The 8900-nt window shown below is 39.3% G+C and overlaps 1 pseudogene; it reads right to left on the bottom strand.

The window, feature by feature from the left end:
* Window positions 1–7137: 7137 nt before the first annotated feature.
* Window positions 7138–7959, bottom strand: LOC103751401 (annotated as a pseudogene).
* Between the last annotated feature and the right edge of the window lie 941 nt (window positions 7960–8900).

Here is an 8900-nt window from a genome sequence, read left to right as displayed (position 1 = left end):
TTGCAAAACATGAAGCGGGAAAGAAGAGCATTAGACTAGGAAGGGTTAAATGGGATGGGGAATGGGAGGGCAGGTTAGAGGAGGGAGTGTAAGGAGGAATAAGTAACACTAAAGGCCTTTGGAAAACCCACGTAGAACCCTACCACTATAGAAGCTTATTAAAGTCTATATGTATGCATCATAAAAAGATATTTAAAGAAGTTAACCTATAACAGGGGCCATTTCCCTTTCTAGACACCATGTCATAGGCTAATGAAAAAAAATTCCTCGATGCCAGGAATGGACTCATTCTCTAGGAGCTGTTGACCAGGGGCCCCATAAACCCTCAAATAATACTGTCATTGCCCCTGCTCTTGGTTACCCACCAGAACAAGATGATAAGACGCTATTGCTGAAGATAATACATGCATGAGCTGTAGAACAAACAAGGAAAAATTAAGCTGGTGCTGATTTCAGAGGCTTCTCTCCACTGGTTAGTGTTCATAGTGCTGCAAGGTGCTGTGCATGTTACCAGAAGAAAAAACATCAGCAGCAGCCTTACCCAGCTGTGAATCCTATGAACTCTACATACCATAACAAGTGGCCTGGTGAGATATGGCTGCAGTGCAATAGTGGCAGAAACATTGTGGGAGTAACCAAACACTCTCTAACTGGGTTTAAGTTCTGCTTCCAAGGATGGAGTTCACACCTGACATTGGTATCAGGCTTAGAAACCTGAAGCTAAACACGTCACAGGACATAGGGGAGAACCTAATACTAGTTTTGTACTAAATCATTATTATATTAAACTGACTCTTAATGACTTATTGTTATCCCCCTAGATTAATGCATTCTCAGCTCTCACAGAGAGGTTTCCTTACACAGCAGATGGTAAATGTGCGGAGAACAAGGGGCTGCAGAGTGCTGTCCCTGAACAGGACACCTGTATCAAACTTCTGTCCCCTAAGGCTAAGGGATCATTATGGAAGAGGGGGTAGAAAGATTGTAGGAACCAAAGGTGGTAGATGACCACAAGGAAACAGAGTTTTCCAGACAGTTGGTTAGTTACTCACATGAACTCACAGCGTGTATAAGTCCCATGCAAGCTCAAACCAGAAAAAGTCCCAACACAGACATGAGGAAGTAGGTAAGACGCTCTAACCCCACCTAAGGAAACTGTGCCAACAGATAGCCACTGGGAGGGGCAGGGACAGTCTCTTTCAAGCATGGGACTCTTGGTAGGTTGAGCAGGCTCCAGTGGATGAACCCACACTGAAGGACATTTGAGGACACAAATTAGAATCTATAGGCCTTATTATATATAAACAATAAAGTACATTAAATTGGGTAGGAAACAATAAGAGGCGTGTGGATAGGGGAGAAGACCCAAATACCATATGTAAAAATCACAAAAATTCAATTAAAAAAGTGAAAGAAAAAGAAAATCATCTAATTTATTATTTCATACTCTTTATGGACATGGTCAACTTAAATAAATTAAGACTGAATTGTCTAAGTACAAATTAAATTAATCGTTCATGTTAAACATCGAATTTTAGAAAAGGAATTGTGTGACCAGTGATAAGAAACACAGTGGAAGGAAAGAAGATTAAACCAAAGGAGGTGGTAAAATGCTATGTAATAGAGATTCTTGAAGCTGAACATGTTAAAACTACTAAGAGAGTAGTTCCTGAAGTCTGTCTCAGTAATGGTGGAACTCAAAATCTGAGAATTAGAGAAATCTCAATAAAGAGTTATAGTGATAATTTCTGGAAAGAATATCAACTGTGTTTCCTTTAGTCTCTGACATCAACCTTTGCACTCTAGCATTTACATAACAGCAGAAGTAAAATGGTAATAAAGTATGTTTTATGACTATGTAATTGTTTAGGTTCCTCTCAGAGAATTAATGGATGAGTGACATTGACCCTTGATCAAGATAACCTCAAAGTAAGGACTTGACCTTTGACTGAGACAACTAGACGACAGTAAAGGAAAGCTTTACTGACATTTCATTGGGATCTGATGGATGTGCTCACTGGGTCCTTGTCTAGTGACATTATGTTTTATTTAGGAGCATTATTGTGACAGCAGCAAGTCACAAATGAATTCTAGTGAATATTATAAATTCATGATACATGACCAGAGCTAATACTTTTTTTTCAAGATTATATCAAAAATTGCCTTGGTATCTTTTATATTTATTTAGAAAACACTCAAGGCGTATGAAAACATTTGGTTGTGAAAATGTGCTTGAATTTCTAACTTTTGCAAAGTTGACTCTCTTGTAGCTTTTCGTAACTTCCTAAATTATTGTGTATAGGAGAAAAAAACCCACTGTTTACCAATTATGAATCTCCTTGAATGTTAAACAGGGAGACCAGAAGAAAGGAGGGCTCCTTTAAGATCAGGCATCACATGGGTCAAAAGCTTGATTTCTTTTTCTAGAATGACTGATACCATACTCTTCATGATTGGACAGGTGTACTTATCTTTACAGTTCTTACACAGTGAATGTTTCTTCAAAAAAAACAAAGAATGAATGATATAAATGGATGAAAAATGCCTAGATATTGACTTTATTGGACCATTCCTGAACTAAATCTGGAATCTCTGTATTGCTTACACTTTGCCAGATATGAATGTACAAAATTAAAGGCATTCCTCCCAATTAAAAGGAGCAGACTTTCTTAAGTTTGATAATAATAACTATGCAATATCAAAACAACATTAACCACGGCACACTTGAAAGATACTTTATTTTCACTCCATGTTTTATTTTATTCTGCATGATAGAGAAATTGTCTTCTCAGAACTCACATAAATTAAATTTGCTAAGGAATTTGCAGAAATGAAAAAACTGTAAATTAATAAGCAGTTCTTAATATAGCATGCAGACACTCTTTTGTACTTTAATTTTATATTTTATGTGTGTGTTCAAGTCAGATGTTGAAAAACTTGGGAAATAGTTTTATGACTAATAAAATGATGTAGCATCTCCATGGTTTCAAAGTACATGTCTAAGACTGAAATCATTTCTTTACACCTGAACAGACTTGTCAGTACTAGGTGAAGCCTGTGTTTTAAGGAGCAAAACTTAAGTTTCACGGACTGACAAACCCTGTTCTAACATTTTTTGGGCTGAGTCATGCAATGTTACTCAAATAACAGGTATTTCAAAATCCTTTGTTCAACTGAAGTATGGAATGATTTTACTTCTGAGTAGCAAGAAATATTTGTTACAACTAATGCAATCGTTAAAGCCCACCTTCCGCCTCACTCAAGGCTGTGTCTCCTATCCCCATCCTGTGCCTTCTTATCTCATTGTCTATGTCTGAATGGATCTGTGCCCCCTTTCCCGTTTTCCACGTCTTGCCTGCAACCTCCCATTTTCATACCCACTCTGGCCTTGCTTCCCATTCATACTGTATAGAATGAATCTATACAGTGTTCCTAGAGACTTGCCAATGATATCAATTTGTGGTTGCTTAGGGGATTTTGATTAAATAGGAAGTCTACATTCAGATTAACTATCTGGTAAGCAACCTTAAAAATACTACCTTGTTATTCATAACAGCAGTACTGTCTGCTGCCCCACTTATCTGGAATACTGATTACTTCTTTGTCAGTTCTGTAAGTCCAATAAAGACTATGCCTCAAAATTAATTTCATCAGAATTGGCATTTAGAAGATGCCCCTACATTGAAGAAATATTTTTGATCTAATATGATAAAGTGAAGATCTATTTTATCATACGTTGTGCCTAGACCATGCTAGGTATTTATTAAATATTGTCTGACAAGATACCAATTTGATTGAATATGAAAGAAGAAAGAATTAGAACTATCTGTATTGAACCTTGGTACCTTGAGCCAAATTCTTAGGCAGAGAAAACACCAAAAGGCATTACAGTTTACCAATGAAAGGGGATTAGGGGTCACACATGCTTTTACTTGTTGTATGACCTTGGGTGCATTTCTTAACCTCTTCAATCCCCTGCTCCGTCTCTTCAGGAGAAAAGTGCTAGCACCTATTTCATGAGGCGTGGTGAGGGCCAAATGAGATAATGTGTACTCTGCACTGAGCACATTTATGCCACAGTGAGCCTCCAGGAACTGTGACCCATTGTCACTCTGTGACTTCTCCTTGGATACCTCATATCTGTAAAAATCCCATATGCATTGTTTATCCATTGTTCACAGCAGTCTATGAAAGCATTCAGTTCATTAGACACTATCCTTTAAAAGCCAGTTTTGCAGTATTGATCATATTAATGTAAGTTAGCAAGGTGGATGTTTAGATAATACATTTTTTACTCTTTCATTGAACAGCCACAAGTTTATTGATCTTCTGCTTCAGATATTTCTTCATTATATAAAATGAAATCCACTAAATTTTATATGGTCAGCCTCCAAATCCACGTGATCCACACCTGTAGATCAACCAACCAAGGTTAAAAAATATTCAGGAAAGGGTGCACATTGTGGGACACACCTTTAGTCCCAGCACTTGGGAGGCAGAGGCAGGCAGATCTCTGTGCATTCAAGGCCATCCTGGTCAGTTTTTCTTTTTTTTTTCTTTTCTTCAGGAAAAAGGGTCTTTATACTAAACACGTTTTATAAGGGACAGTGCATACTGTGTGCGATAGTGTTGTTCTTCTAGCACCGTAATATTTGCAAAAACCCCAAACAGACCAAGACACAAACTAAGTAAACCAATGAATGAATGAACGAATGAATGAAGCCACCACAAATACCAGCAAACGTAGATCAAATTGAACCACTGCTGTCAAAGTTCATCTGTCAGGCATGGGAAATGAGGCTTCCCTGCATTCTGGTAAGACATTATGTCTGTGAGGTCCTGTGGGAACACATCTACTCTCATGTTTGAAAGGAGACCTCCATTAACCTGCAAACCATAAAGCAATCCTTGTTTTGCAAACAAGCCTGTCTGGACCCCAACCATAAATTTCTGCTCTGCTATGGTAGGCAGGAGAAAGAATGCAGACTTCAAATCTTCTCCCACAAGCCCTCCCGCCACGAGACCCTTATCTATCAGAGAAGAATTCAGGCCATAGGCTCTCTATCCAACTCCCACGACTCTGTTTATCTACACAATAGTACTTAAACTCCCCTGCTGATTGGCCTGTGGCTACTTCAGACTCCTGCTGGTCAGTAGTCACCCATCATTGACTAATAAAGATCAATATGGATTCTATGAGATTGGTTGTTTTTCTTTCTTACCTACAACTCTTTGAAGGTAGGTTCCTAACAATTTTTCTTCCACGTTTCCTAGGAACTAAAGATTTAACGATGCTTCCCTATAGCACTAGTATGTGTGGGTCAGTCAGCGAAAGAGAAGAGATAGTTAAAACACTGATTGTCTGCCCATCCCATTCAGATTTGCCAAATAACAATCCATATTTTTGTAAGTTCCCCAGGTGATCTGAATGCAAAAAGCAGCATACAGTTAGAAGCACTGGACTACAGTCCTTGGCAAAGAGTAAACAGCAGTCCCACAGGCCAATGTGGGAGTGTCCATTCCACATGAAGAGACACTATGGAAGCCACTGTCACATGGCTCAGGAGCTGACTTCACCCACAGAATGCCATTCCTGTCAATTGGAGTAGTTACAGTCTCTAATACTGCCACCCTCTGGCAGGACACAGGAGACTCCAAACTTCCCCATGGCTGTCTTGCTAGCAGATGCACCACTATGGCATTCCACGGCTCCTCCTCTGGTCTCTTTAACGACTAATTGCCTCTTCCCAATACTCCTGCATTCCTCTGAGGTCACTCTGAATGACATGACATCAATCATTAAGCTCCACCAGAAGGAACTCCCAAGAACTAAGTGAATCTAGAACTAGAGATGAGGAGACTACGATAAGATGTCTAAGCTGCCATGTTTATGTTGGATGGATGCCATTTCAGGTGGTATTTGTCCCGTGACTACCACCTGGATGATTAGAATAATTTTAAATACAAAATAAAATCTGAATTCCTTATCTTAATAAAGGGCTGTTTTTACAAAACTTCTTTGAAACATCCATTCTCCTTCTGCTCAGTTGATGAGGCATGGTGAGCCATGGTGCCATCTCTCCACTCTTCCACTGCACTCTGTTTTACTGTCCAGCTCATTACCACTGTCCTCCGGCAGTGCCTCCCAGCATCACTGGAGTCTCAGTGATTAAATAAAAAGGTCACTTTATTATTAAAAAAAAAATCTTGGTTTATTTAGTTTTTCTAAGAAATCCAGGTCTGAATGGCTCCATTTATGCACAGTAATTACTTTGTTAATCTCGAGATGAAGAACATATACTTTTGAACACGTCTGATGTTCTTCCTCATGGTGACACTGAACAACACTCCGGATACGGCAGTCAATTCTCAAGGCAGGTTAAAAAAAATATAACAGCTCATCATTCTGAATTTTCTGAAGAATCTTGAAACAGCCCAAGAAATTTTCTGAGACTCATTTTCAGCTTATTCAAGGGGACGGTGCTCCCTTTACCTGTTTGTGAGCTACCAATGATTACGGTGAAACTTCTGATTTGTAAATGATGCCATAGTTTCTTTGGTATCTTAGGGTTTTCAAACTTTCCTTTCTCTTTCTTCTTAAAGTTCTTGCTTCAATTCTGTTTCTCCACTCAGCCCAATAAATCAACTCCCTAATATGTGCCAGTGATTTTCATTCGAAAGTGCCAAGTACCACAGGGCATGACCAGAAACCTTTGAATTGCTTGGACAAGGCAAGTGTAACTGTGGGAGAACTGATGAGAGTGGGATGGGATTTTGAAGATCACTGTGTTTTTCTCTTACATGTTATGTACTTTGCCAGGTCATTTAATCAGATTAAAGCAGCTGATTGAATAGATTCAACTTAAGAGACTCAGAAAATGTATTAATATATTATTTAATTTCATAGCCAATCAATTCAACTAGAAATAAAAATCATGTCTGATGAATCATGTCTCATCTCCTGGTCAGGCAATGAAGACAGCATTATGTTAAATAATCCTGCAGGTTAAGGGAGGGAGGGCATGGTCTTATGACATTAGATACACATAAGAGTGGAGAACATTTTTGGACTTAGGCAGCAATGGGGGAAAATATTACAGAAAGCTATCAAGGCTTTTGATTCAAACACCACAGCAATCAGGAATGATTTTCTTTGCAGAGCGCCCTCCTGAGGGCACCCTTGACCTCAGCGTTTCTCAGGCTATAGATCAGGGGATTCAGCATGGGGTTGAAGGTGGGAGGAGCAGGTGGAGAAGGCCTTCCTGCGGCCCTCCCTGGACTGGATCCTCAAGATGCTCACCAGGATGCGGGTGTAGGAGACTAGCACCAAGCACAAGGCCCTACTAAGATGAACACACAGGCTGCAAAGATGACATCTTGGTTGAGTGTTGTGTCAGAACAAGCCAGCTCGAGGACAGACAGGATTTCACAGAAGTGGTTGATTTCATGAGGCCCACAGAAGGGCAGTCTCAGGATAAGAACTAAATGTACCAGAGCCAAGAGAAAACTGAATATCCAGGAAGTGGCAGCCAGGATGGCACACAGTCTCCAGTTCATGATGATGGTGTAGTACAGGGGGTGGCAAATGGCCACATACCTATCGTAGGACATCATCACCAGGGGGAGACATTCTGTGTGTGCAAAAGCCAAGAAGTGAAATGTCTGTGTCATTCAGCCAGCAAAGGAGATGGGCTTGGCTGGATCTAGGAGATTCACCAGAGTCTGAGGCACCGTGTTGCAGGCATAGGCCATGTCAACGATGGCCAGGCAGGACAGGAAGAAGTACATGGGAGTGTGGAGTCTGGAGTCCAGGCAGATCATCCCAAGGATGAGCCCATTGCTCAGCAGGGTGAAGGTATAGAAGAGAGAGAAAAGTCCAAATAGTGCTTGATGAATCCTCGGGCCAAGACAGAATCCCAGCAGGATGAACTCTGTGACCATTGTCTGATTTTCCTCCATGTCACTGTTAAAGAGAGATGCAGAAAACAGACAGGCAATTATTTTAAAACATCTATTTTATTCATTATATCATAAATTTTAGCTCTATGGAAAACTATTAGTAAACACCATTAAGAACTTATTCAATTAAATTAATTAATAAATTGTATATTACATATCAAACAATTAGATTATCTGTCCACAAGCTAAATTTTTAGCCTGACACCCAATTTTTAGAGGAGAAATATCTCACCAGTGGTTACTTACTTAGCACCTATGGCACCAATCGAGTTAAGGACTGCAAACTTGTATGTATAGAATAACCATGACATACAGATTATATCAGAGCTTCATATGTGCAAATACATAGCAGAGTTACTGGGCTTGTGATTTGAATTTTAATTGCTTTGGTAGGAATCATGGCTGTTCTGGAAGTATTTAAATCTTATCTAAAGAGTAGAGGGTGCTTAGGTAACTTGACCCCAAGAAAAGAGTAAGACAACTTTTCATCATTAGGTTATACGTCCAGCAAGCGGACATTTGCCAGACAGGAAAAATTGATTGTCCTTATGGCCTACAAGGTCATAATGACCTATAAATGGAGGGTGCTTAGGTAACTTGACCCCAAGAAAAGAGTAAGACAACTTTTCATTAGGTTATACGTCCAGCAAGTAGCGGACATTTGCCAGACAGGAAAAATTGATTGTCCTTATGGCCTACAAGGTCATAATGACCTATAAATGAATGTATACAGCTTGAAATGTTGTTAGTGGGGAGGAAGGAGGTAGTGTAATTTATATCTAATGATAATGATGTGTGATATCATATCTCTACATTTTTTAAAAAAGTTTTAGATACATGTATGTATCTAGTCAAGATGTATATTATTGCCTTGAAAATTAGACAATAGTCAATTGTCTAATGTTAAGTGGGTCATTCACAGAATTTTGAATTAATTACAG

This window comes from Nannospalax galili, unplaced genomic scaffold (genome assembly GCF_000622305.1).
Source record: "Nannospalax galili isolate Female #2095 unplaced genomic scaffold, S.galili_v1.0 scaffold1907, whole genome shotgun sequence".
Lineage (NCBI taxonomy): Eukaryota > Metazoa > Chordata > Mammalia > Rodentia > Spalacidae > Nannospalax > Nannospalax galili.
Note: the sequence above shows the minus strand (reverse complement) of the source record. Positions and strands in the feature narration are given on the sequence as shown.